This window comes from Rhyacophila brunnea, unplaced genomic scaffold (genome assembly GCF_057557595.1).
Source record: "Rhyacophila brunnea isolate RB1 unplaced genomic scaffold, BYU_Rbru_1.0 scaffold_18, whole genome shotgun sequence".
Taxonomy (NCBI): Eukaryota; Metazoa; Arthropoda; class Insecta; order Trichoptera; family Rhyacophilidae; genus Rhyacophila; species Rhyacophila brunnea.
In genome coordinates this window covers 34,466,516-34,479,712 of record NW_028232837.1, presented here as the reverse complement: position 1 = coordinate 34,479,712, position 13,197 = coordinate 34,466,516, and the positions used below count along the sequence as shown (strand labels likewise).

Sequence of the window (13,197 nt, the reverse complement as noted above, 5' to 3'; positions counted from 1 at the left end):
CACCCAAAACCTAATCTGTTACTTATACATGCACAACATTACCATAGTGATAAAAATTGAACAAACAATAATTATTCAACAACAGTCCAAGATATGAGATTTAAATCAGTTTTTAGTAAATCTGACGTTTTCTTTTAATTTAATCGATTATTGAAACGTTTGAAATAAAAATTTCTTTAAATAGAAAGAAAATCAAAATAAATTCATTTCTGTTAAGAAGCGACTTTTATGGTTTTTCTCCGGCATTATAAGAATCCTATAGCGATAGAGACCAAACGTAAATCAAAAAAGGACCCATATCTACAAATTTTCATAGTAGGTACCTTTAAAAAGAAATCTTACTTATAACAATATGTAACATGCTGCATTGATTTTAATAGAGAAACTACAACACTTGGAAAAAAATAAGGACTCTAATAATATATCGTCGGTGTTTTGTAATAAGGGCGAATTAACCAAAATGCTATTTTTAACTTTTGATATTTATTTATCAATTACCTGTGGATGATTATAAATGTCTAACAAGTTTATAATAAAGCTTAGAAAGAATACTGTCGTACATAATCTACATAATATACAATATATTTTACACTATAAAGGCCTAATATGTCACATTCGTTTTTTATCCGTAACACTAAGAAGTGGATATTCGCCTTTACGATTATTGTTTTAAAGTACTTTTAGGTATGGCTTATTTAGGTATGGTCCCAATATTTAAGCTCGATTTGATATAAATAAAAAGTATTTCAAGTTATAGGTACACATTTATATTTTTTATAAAAATCGATGTTTTTTTAAAATAGGTATAAAAAAATATTAAAACTATGAATTAGTCAAAAATTTGAACGGCCATAATTTGAAAACTTAATAAATTAAATTTTAATAATAAATATTACCGTAAAAATAATGTAATAATAACAAAAGCTATATACCAAATATGTCACAAATTCACAGTTTTTTTACAATTGTAAGTTTATCTTTGACTTAAAAAAAATCTTTTTAATGTTTTCAGATACATATTTATATAGTTGAAATTGTAAATTATCAAAAAAAACTCTCAAATTGCAAGCTTCGTATTTTTCCGCTAGGTTCTCTGTTAGCATATAATTATATGATCCACCTTAATTGAGGTAATAAAGTTTTTACCTGCTTTATTGTATTACTTTAATATATAAGTTAGAATTAACTGTAGTCATTGTAAGCAACCTTTTGGTTAGTGCGCATGGTATCTGAAGATGTCGAAAGTCGAAACCCAGGTCGCAAAAACGACTCAAATGGAATAGTGCAAAACTTAAATCCGTTAAAATTTTCATCTAATTATCTAATATAATAATATATTATACGAGATAATATAAACTGTTATTTCAATAAATTATATTATTTTAGACTGTTTTATTATTAACAATATTTATAACGATCTATAAAATCATATTCCCACTAGAAAATCAAGTTATGTGTAAACGTTTCACATCCATTCTATACAATCTGTATTATCTGGTCCTGGTCATTCACCACAAAGCATAAATAATATAACCAGTAAAACAGTTACAAGACTGTAATTCTCGGGTAAGTACTTACTACTTGCACTTTACTTTCTGATGCAGTCTGCGGTCCTCTCGCTTCACTTGGCACTGCACTGCAATTTAATACTACTGGAATCACGAAACATAATCGATAATTTTAACGAATAGTATACTTTATATATTCGGTTGAAAGGGAAGAGCTTATTAAGTCGGTCCGACCCTCAGTTGGACCGGCCGGCCATTGCGACTTGGTATCTACGAGGTAAAATTTCTCAGCTTTTAAAAAGTTTGCGGCATTATACGGCGAGCCAGAAGGTCTTTTCTCATCGAGAATTGACCGTAATACATTATATGGAAGTAGGGATCACGCACACTCTAGTGCACGCCAACCAAGGTCTTGGGAAGTTGCTCCTGGGACACTTTTGGCACAAATTTGAACAGCGCCTATCGTTCGTTACGCCACGGTATACGCCCGCATAACGGGTTTGCAGACGTGGCGGGTGGTGAAGGGAAAAGCAAGTATACTTTATATTAAAAATAATTAAATTAAACGCAGTTTCCAATTTTCTCATAGTAAATGGTGGTAGGTATATATTTATCAGTGGTGAGGGGTGGAGGTAGGCTGTGAAGATCCGATATAAATAGTGCACACTAAACATTTTCATTCATACTTATTTGTTTTAACTTAACTTTGCTTAACTAAGAATATAATTTGCAGATGGTGCTGGCTAGTTTTTAAAATTTAATTAAGCCCTGCCTAAACCAAACCATAAAAGTTTACGTATGCTATGAGCAATCCGACAAAAATATTTCACTCTTTTTCAGTCATACTTATTTGTTTTCGTTGAATTTAGAATACATTTATTACAGATAGTGTTGGTTAGTTTTTTTAAAATACGCATTAAGCCTTGTCTAAACCGAACTATAAACGATAAAAATATTATTATATCTATAAGAAATCAAAAAAATATGTAAAGTTTAATGGCACAATTTAAGATATTTTACAGATAAACGATATTTTATATCGGCTTCGATTAGGCAAGGTTTAATCTAATTTAAAAACTAACAAACACTTTATTATACACTGTTGTCTTAGTTCAATGAAAACAAATACTTTTGATTGACAAAGTTAAGTGTGAATTATTTATGTCAGATCTTAATAGCTAACCTCAACCTTTCGCCACTGATATTAATTTATTCTAATCATCGCATTGGTGATGAATAGATCCATTCCACATGAATTTCAAAAAGAATTTTATTTTGTCAAGCGACTCTTAAATTACATATTTTACGACAGTGAAAACTAATAATTATTTGATGATCCTAAAATTATATTTACAAATTATCTTTTATTGACTATCTTAATTACATTGTATTACATATTATATTTCCTTGTGTGAGACTAAATTACGATGGACGTTATTATAATGTAATAATTAAATATTAAACTATGGTGTGTGTAATTCAGGGTTTCCTAAACTATGTTCCGCCGAAGCTGAATAGGTGTTCTGCAACAATTTGGAAAGGTTTTATACACTGCAACACATTTAAAGATCTTCTACTAATTATAAGTGAAATAAGTAAAACTAAAATACCTAATTAAAGAATCTACTTCATATTGAAAGGCGAGTGATGATCAATCTCCACTGATGTTTATGATGTCAAGTATCTAGATAGATCATGGCTCCCACAAGGGGGGGGGGCTGACAGGCCTCTCGTCTGGGGGCCTGAGCTTACAGGGGCCCGGCGTGAGAGATCGACCTGCCAAATGAGATAAACACACATCACAAACATGCACTAATCAAGCATACTAACATTCAATAATATGTGATTTTGCCACACTTACAATTTTTGATTATCGCGATATTTTACATGTCCATAATTATAAATACAAAAAATCGCTAAAAAATACCCTTAATTTTACCTCGTACACCATTGGGAATATGCAACTGTAGATCGTCACATTTCATGAACCTTGACGATAAGTAGGGGGCCCGCTAAAGATCCTAACCTGGGGGCCCGCTTCGGGATGTGGGAGCCATGATCTAGGTACAGACGGAGGACCATCTTTTCTCACACCATGCGCATGAAAAAGATGGGGTATATTGTTTTTAATTGTCCGGCTGACTAGTCTTGTCAGTTTAACGACAGTTGCGAAAATTGGCAGAACGGTTAGCTACGCTAATAAATAACCTACAAAATAAACTAAGTGTTCCGTTAAAGTTTCCGGGTTTGCGAAGTGTTCCATTGCAGACAAAGTTTGGGAAACCCTGGTGTAATTATTTGATTAGACTTTTCAATTTTGATACATTATGTTATAATATATATTTTGAATTTATAATTTTTAATGTTCATAGTGTGACCAAAAACAAATGTTCACTTCATACTCCAATAAGATAGAACAATCACAGTCAGCCCTGTAGCCACATTTTGTAACATGCAAATTGTAACATGACAATGTAAATAAAAATTTTAGGTTTAAAGCTTCATCATTACTAATTACAATTGAAATTTTCAATTAACTATAATATATTCAAGTATCTAAAATCTGTATTTTTATCAATAATTATTAGTCAATTGAAAAATTCTAAATTATATACCTTGTAAATCAAAACACCGCCTTTCGCTATTTACAGACTTAACGTTTACGAATACATGAAATGTTATTTAAAAAAAAGCTTATTCACATAATATTATAGATCACATCTCTCGGAGTAAACTAAGTATACGCGTATCTTTTTACAAAACCAGTTATGTTTATACACTGGTATCAAAATAACATACTCTTGCAATTATTTTATATGTACAGTGTATTGCAATCTTGATATTGAAATGAAGTTCATTGCTATGCAATTATCATTGTTTATGTTGCATAAAACTGTCATTTTACATGGTTAAAATAAAGAAAAACTGTATCCATATTTTATATTGAAATCTTTAATTTACTCGCCCATCATTTATTTGATAATAATAATATGTAATAAGTATATTACAAGTAAAATCTCATGTTAAGAATGAAGAATTCTTAACTCTTAAATCTTTTCGATATTGTTTTGAACACAAAATGGTTTTATGCATTCATCCATTCATAATAGAAACTTTTACATATTTCTAAAATACTATGATTGATCACAATATGTCTTACACTTTACAGCATTATCAATTAAAAAAAATAGTAGCCTGTAAAATATTAATTATATATTAGAATAAATGGTACAGTTCGGTTATGAGGAATACAGCGGAAAACACATTTAGAAAATACCCGATATACTGGATTATTTGTTAGTTTGGGTTATTTAAGGTTGGGTTAGATTAGGTTAGGTTAGGTTAGGTTAGGTTAGGTTAGGTTAACCTAACAAATAACCCAGTATATCGGCTGTTTTCAAATTGTGTTTTGCGCTGTATTCCTCATAACCGGACTGTACCGAATAAATTTTAGGGTAAAGTCACAAACTCATAAGTCTTTCCCTACTTTAGGTGCACATTATTAAATCATTTTCACACGTTGTCATGTTATAATATAGGGTATAGGCCAGTGGTGGCGAACCTATGGCACGCGTTAGAAGAAAAAAAATCCTTAATAATAAATGAATATAGCATTGTATACAAATTAGCAGCGAAATACTCTTCACGAATAAGCATTACGTTTAATGTAAATATATAATAATTGTATAGGTCGGTCCTTAGGCTTTATGCGTCACATAGGCTTTATGCGATAATATTTATCGCACTAACCTCGTCAGACGGCTGGAGACACTTCATCTGATCAGAGCAATTCTGGTGTCAGTTTGTGCGTAAAGAACCAAACTATGTAGTACATTAATAATCAATTTCATGTATACCCACAAAAAAGACTGCACCGAATAAGAAGCAAAAACTTGCGTCTAGTAGTAGTAGTTCTGGCAGATAGTTTAAAAATTGATGGATCAAAATTATGGCGTAATTGAAAAAAGTGATAAAGCCATATATTGTGTGCTATGTTCCGTGAGTGGTATCTAGAACATCATAATTTCAATATATATATATATATATATATTTACTCAATGAAAAACTGCTCGGCACTTTACAGTTGAAAAATAATATTTGGGATATTTTGGCACTCGTACGTAAAAAGGTTTGCCGACCCTGGTATAGGCCATTGATTGTTTTATTATTTAACAATACATAACTTTCGTACGTAGAAGTCGGGTTAAACAAAAAATTAGGAACTAGGTATGAATACTACTTATTGATTTATATCTTCTCGTCCTCGAAGAAGTCCTCAACATTTTTTTGTTTTCATTTAACTCTTTGAAGTATAAATGTGTTGATCATAAGGTATACATATAGAAATGTGAAAGCAGATCTAAAATTAGCATGAGGTTATACAAAAATCAAAGATACTCTACCAGTGAGCTGATTTTTTTAATGAAAAAATATTTTCGCTATTAGGTACTTACTAAGTTTATATATATATACCATTCTCCTCGATTTGCCGCCTTTCAAGTAATTGCCGCCCCTAAGCGATGTTCAATCTGCCGGCACCCACGGGACGTCACTGCACAGAACTGCTTCAAGTTACACGGCCGCCCTGTTTAAATTTGAAAAAACCACCTCCCTATTTAAACAAAAAAATACACACAATTATTGTAAAATTACAGTGGAAAAAGTTATTATATTCAACAATGTTTGCGTGAAAATATATTTTTAAAGTTAATTAGTAGACAGGGGGGACGTTTATTTTTTATATGTACAATTACTACCAAATGGGTAAAACAAAAGTTTTACGTTTAATCCATTATATTTTAATAAGGTTTTGTGGCAATATTTAGTCATAATATATATTATGGAAAAGCACCTATGAAGATATTTTTGTAAAATCCAACGACATGTAAAACTTTTTATTGTCAATATTAAATTTTAAAAATACAGATATTTATTCCAGTACTGTTAAATTTGACAACTCTCGTGGAAAATCTCGCACATTTGAACGGGATCCTGATCATAGGATGCAAATGTTATTATGGTAATTTAAATTACAAAGATGGTAGAAATTATAAAATACTTAAACTTAAACTGGTACAACATTCTCATTAAGGAATGGGTCATTTTAGAACCTGTCGTCTTTTATATGTATAATTTACTTATGTATTTAAGAAATTATTGAACTTAATAATATGTTAGTAATACGTAAAACTAACGTTAGATACTGGTTTAATTTTTAATAAGATCATTGCTTTATTATAATGCATAATAATAACGTAATGATAATGTTATACTATTAATATAATTTTTACAGTATATTCAGGTATGTACACTTCTTGTAATTTTCATATTATAATGATGGAATGAATACCGAGGCTTTTCAAATCATATTCTGTTAGTACTTAGTTGCACGTCTCATTTTGTTTGTCCCACACTGGCTGTTGTATAATAATATAGGAAATTATTGCATATACTATCAGATATTTGTAATGTATGAAACTGTAAAATATTGAAATTGTAATAATACTTTCTTGTCATTAACATGGACTTTTTTAACCGTGTTGAATCACAAGTATGCTTAACTGGAGAATTATAATATATCAATTACATTATAATTATTATATTGAGTATATATGTATGTGAAGTATTTCCGATTCTTCCAAATAAATCTTCCAACAGGTTCATCAGCTATAATAACCAGTTTTCACTTAATTAATTACCATTACGTCACCCCACTTGCAGTTTATAATATGTACGTGCGATTTAACAGTTTTGAAGTAAACGAGTTTTAAGGTTGCATGATATAATGGTGCGTTTATACCTGGGTACTTATATCGTGATATTTATGTCTGATGCCAAATTCAACAAGTATAAACTCTAGTTACACTAGTATCTAGCACTTCTATCGTATGTGTCAGACCCTTATCTAATATTTGTCTCACCACTTCTAAGGCTCAATATATGACAAACACCGAAACTGCGAGTTCAAACTTGCAAACATAAATCGCAAAATTTGAGCCCCCGTCTATTTTTATATCAAGTCTCTGACACATTAGTAGTACATAGTTTGACAGGAGTATTTATATTGATATCGTTGTAATAATTGTATGAATAAAACATCAGAAAGTATATAATGCATTCATGTTGTGTTTTATTATTATTAATAATTAACCAATATTAAAAAAGAATATATACTTAGTAATAACTTTAATAATCATTAGGACCGGTTTGATCAGCTTCCATTGGATGTCAAATGATACAAAATACACAATCTCACAAATATATTTATAGGTACCTACCAACAAAATTATGTATCTAAGATAATATAAACAATACATAATTAAATACAATTGAAGCGACCGGTTGATCTTGATGATTATTAAAGTTATGTGAAATAGGCACTATGTAGGTAGTTAGGTATAGATTGTGTTTTATTTGACAGTTTGAACCCATAGTGAGTAGTGACTCAACGTGTGGAAAGTATATGAAATAAGTGTGGAAATTAGTTAGATTGTCATATTATAATGTAAACATCATTTGTTTTTATCACAATTTTTACCTTTGAGAGATATATACAGACGAATTTCGAAAAAATTGTAGTATATGTGAATGTATGTCAGACACCTTGTAGGTGTAAACAGTTAGTGAAATTTAGTGTCAGACACAAAACATAAATATCACGATATAAGTGTTCTAATGTAAACGCAAAGATTAAATTTACAGGAGACTAAAATTTTGGGTAGTGAAGACGAGAACCGAATGAAAAATTATAACGATGTCTTCTAAAGAGAGATCAAGACTACGCAAATCTGTGATCTACAAAATACGTTTTTTCTCATATTATTTACTTGTCAACAATACCAAAATATTTCTAGTAAAAGCAAACCAGCTGCTCAACAAAATAGAATGAGAAATTGGAAACGCACTTATTGATATCATGTTGATAGCAGTATCATAATCAATTCAAAATGAGTTCAATTTATTATTGAGTTGATACTTTTTTGTAATAACGAAGTAGAAATCGGTGTCAGTTATTACCGCTGCATTTTTGTTGCTAGAACTACTAGCGTACGTTTTGACAATTGTTTTGATCTAAAAAACCCATCATCTGAAACAAATTTAATAAATAATTAATTATATAGTTATTTATTAAATCACTTTTTTTATTTTGGGTGCTGAATTCCTAACCTAAATTAGCTGCTAAAAAAAAAATATTATTTAATATAAAAATTTACACGTGAAAGTCGAAATGATGGAAGGCTATCAAAACTTCGCAAGCTCTAAAATCTAATAATTAATTGCCCTAGTATAGAGTGTAGTTTTTTTAAATTTATAATTGATATAAATCAACTGTTGTAACTGATTCTTTCAATTTATTTTTAGACATATACATTGATGATAAAGTCTCGATAGTAAACGCTTATAAATAATTTATTGATAACGAGCATGTTTTAACGATAATAATACTACACACAATAAAAATATTGATATTCATAATAAAACTCAAATTGTATGCGTATATAAAATAGGCACAGCACGAGAAAATTGTGACATTTAATTTCAATGAAATCTTTGGATTATTTCATTTTCCATTTAAAATGTAGTAAAAACCCACGATGGCCGAGTGACTATAATGTCGTGAGTCCTAATATCGAATCCTGGATCTGGCAAATATATAATATTATATTGTTTTTCACTTTGTGTTTGGAGTATGAACCTAATAGGTTGAGCAAAATGGCTGACATATATTTCTTGCATAAACAAAACATCTGTTAATACAAATCTCTACTCTTTGGAAGCCCATATTATGATCTTATTAGGATCGGATATTAAAACGACGTCTGCTGTTAAAATCAAAATAATATATTTTGGCAGTTTCTTAGCATCGCGCAAACGGGTCAGCAATAGTTTATAAAGAGACAAATTTAAATATAACATAATATTATGGAATTCTTGTAATAGCTACATAATAAATTATATAATAATATGTAATAATTTATTTTCTATTTTCAAGTAAAATGATTTCACATTTATGTTATATGTGTTTATTTATTTAATTACACCATTTTATATCACATGTTTAAATTTTCATTGATTTTGCATGTTGTATTATGTACCTACCAATCGTGTTTTTAATAGATATATTATAAATAATTTAGATTGATGCTTATTTTTTTAAAGGAGATATCTCCTTACAACTTTAATTCCAGAGTATGCATCTATTGCTCTTTACACATGTTTACTTCCCTCCAACAGGTAATGTTTGCCGTTGAAATATCATAATCTTACATATACAAGACTAATGATCGTCATTTCTTTTGTTATTGTTTTCATTTCAAACGGAGGAAACATATTACATAATATTATATACTTAAATATAATAATCATATTCTTAAAAAGATTCACACGTGTCACTACTCTGTATAAAAAGTTACATAAACGCACAAGTAAGTATATAAAATACTCTCAGGAAAATTACCTCGAAAATTCTACGTTAATTGAAGTTTACACAACTTGGTTACTTATGGATTTGGCTCTCTTTAATTGACAGTTCCACAATACAATATTCTTCAACATATTGAATATGTGCAAATTCAAATATTTTAGCCTAGAATACATCCCTTTGCTGTCTGTGAAACTTGTCATCTAATTTTAAAAAACAATAAAAAATATGAGAATACATAATATACAAATATATATTCTTCTAGAGCCTAGAGACCTAATTACAGTAGTATATCAAAACATTAGTATATTTTGCAATAGAAGTGGAACAATCACAAGCACCCAGGCTTTGAGAATATTACATAAATATTTGGTATCCTCACCGGAATCGAACCCGAAGCTCCCAGATGATCTTACGCACTGCACCACGAGAGCCGTTATCTTCACCTTCCTACCATTCTCCGACTTTTCTATAGCCATGTTATAATCAGTGGCTGTTATGATAGGATTTCAAATATTGTCACTTTCTTTTATCCACAACAGATTTGTGGACTTGCAGACGATACTGTGGTGATATCTTAAAATAGTATTTTACGACGATTGGATGTTAGCCATTCGTTAACATATAAACAATATATCATCATCAGCCGGGGTCAATCCACTGCTGGATGAAGGCCTCCCCAAGCTTCTTCCAACTCTCTCGGTCCTGTGTCATTCGCTGCCACATATTTCAGCCGAACCTTATCAGTTCGTCAATCCAGCGGCATTTAGGGCGACCCTGTGGCCGTTTCCTGCCCCTTGGGTACCACTGGATGACGGTATTGGTCCAGCAGCCGTCCTTTCGGCGACCAATATGCCACGCCCATCTCCATTTCAGCCGTTTGGCAACTTCTATTACATCGTGTACTCCTGTCTGCTTCCTAACCCATTCGTTTCTCTTACGGTCTTTCGCGTGATGCCCAACATACACCTCTCCATGCCTCGGTGTGCGACTCTTAGCCTTTGGATATCTCTCGTGTTGAGGGTCCACGTCTCGCAGCCATACGTGAACACGGGTAGCACACATTGGTTGAACACCCTACGCTTAAGACATAATGGTAGGTCACTCTTGAAGATACTATTCAGACGTCCAAAAGCACTCCATCCCAGCTTTATTCTTCGAGCAATTTCATCGTGCATGCTTCCGTCTATGGGCATCTGCTGTCCGAGATAGACGTAGCTGCTGACTTGCTCGAGTTGGGTGCCATTAATGCAGATAATCGCAAGGTCCGAAAAACAGTTCCTCATCACTTTTGTCTTTGAGACGTTTATCTTTAGGCCGACCGTTTGACTGACATCCACATACACAATATATATAAACAATATATGAACATATCAAATTTACGCCTTGCCCCATTGACTTACTAATTACTTTTTTTCGTTTGTTTAAATAATAGCGTGAAAAATAAAATCATTTACTTCCTAATGGACCAAGAAAATTGAATATTTTAAAAAAAAGCTTGAAGAAGAGACATCTGAAATATGATTGTAATAATATTTTATTATAATCTAGTTGAATGTATTTATTTTATTTGTAAATGTTTTCGTGTCTTTTTAAATTTATTACTATGAAATGTCTGTTTGTACCTACATTCTTTACTAGTTGAAAATGTCCCTCTGAGGCGAATGAAATCGTTCCAGCCATATTTTAATTAAAGTGGAATTAGTACGATAAAATTATGTTTTTTTAACTAATAATATAATGCATTTTCACCATGAATTGTCACTATAAAATAAATTAGATTAAGTTGTCAATAAATTAGAAAATATCGAGTGAAAATAGTGTAATATTTATTTTATGAATAACATTTTATTGAACTATAAATTCCAATATGATATGGTGTATTTATCTGTTAGTATGATCTAGAAAATATACTTTCTATTGCACTAAATGGGCATTATAATAATATGCAATGTTGATAAACACTGCAAGTCGCCCACCAATGCATTAGAATGTACAACGTATTTGCAAGCATTTATTTTGTTTTGTATCATGTCTGTGTGCAATTTCCCCGTTTAACAGTTTATTGCGCAGGGTCAAAATGACGTTATGATGAAAGGTGTACCACCGGTGCATCGTGATGCATGTATTTTTATATTGTTGCTATAGCATTACTGATACTAACTGCATCATGTTATTATTTTCAAATTACACACTCTAATATAAAACTCGATACAGTGTTTCAATAGAAAAAGATACGGTCGAATATGCTTTGAATATATATATATATATATATATTAAACAGCTTTTAACAATAGCATGATTTAAATATGAGTTAGAACCTACGTTCTCATGTTAGTAGTATGCGTGTAGATTTTATCAAAATTCACCGTCATTTATTATATTATTAAAATATAACGTAGGTGGTAGGTAATAACAAGCCTCCCTTTTGATGCGGACGAATACGGAGAAAATACACAGGAGAGAGGGATATAATATTTTTGTTGAGGACTGCTGCTTTATGGTGAACTGATTTATGAGGGCTTCGAACCGTTATTTTTTTCCGTTTCGGTTTTCGTTCCGGTTCAAGTAAAAACATATTTATTGGTTCGGTTCCGGTTTTCGTTCCGAAAAAAATAACGGTTTTTCCAGTATTCGGTTCAGCTCAGAGGGATTAATTTTTAAATGTTTATATTTCTAATAAAAATGTATTTTAAGTAAAAATTAATACTTGCGTATGGATGGTAGTGAGTGACCCAAGAGTCCAAGGGCCAAATCCTAAAACGTAAGACATGTTGCCCCTACGATAACTGAAGGACAATACTGTAGTGGAGATTAATATTACGTTAACGCGCATGTTTGAACATGTACCGAACTGAAAAACCGATATTTTTTTTCGGTTTGGTTCCGGTTTTCGTTCCAACAAAAATAACAGTTTTTTCGGTTTTCGGGTTTCGGGTTTCGGTTTTCGAAACCCTGTGATTTATTAACACAAATTACATAGATGGTATACAATATTGCGTTTGCACAACGCCTGTGCTGAGAAGAGTTTCGGAGTACATGTTTACAAAACATCTAACTGGTTTGACATGGAGTTTAGTACAGTCCAAAGTTTACAGCATCGCGCGTCAGAACAATGGAATACATATTATAATTTCACTCATATACAGCGCGTGTACAGGAAAGGCTTATGAACAAATTTGTGCTTTAATTTGTCGGCTGAAAGGCGGATACTAAAAAACTTTTAAATACGGAGGAATGCACTCAATGAATTCGAGATAACGTCAA

General features: G+C 31.2%; 1 protein-coding gene across 1 annotated transcript in view; it reads left to right on the top strand.

Annotated features, from left to right (window-relative positions):
* Positions 1–13,197, top strand: part of Cad89D (cadherin 89D) — a 194,530-nt gene that overhangs the window by 86,827 nt on the left and 94,506 nt on the right. The window lies entirely within an intron of this gene.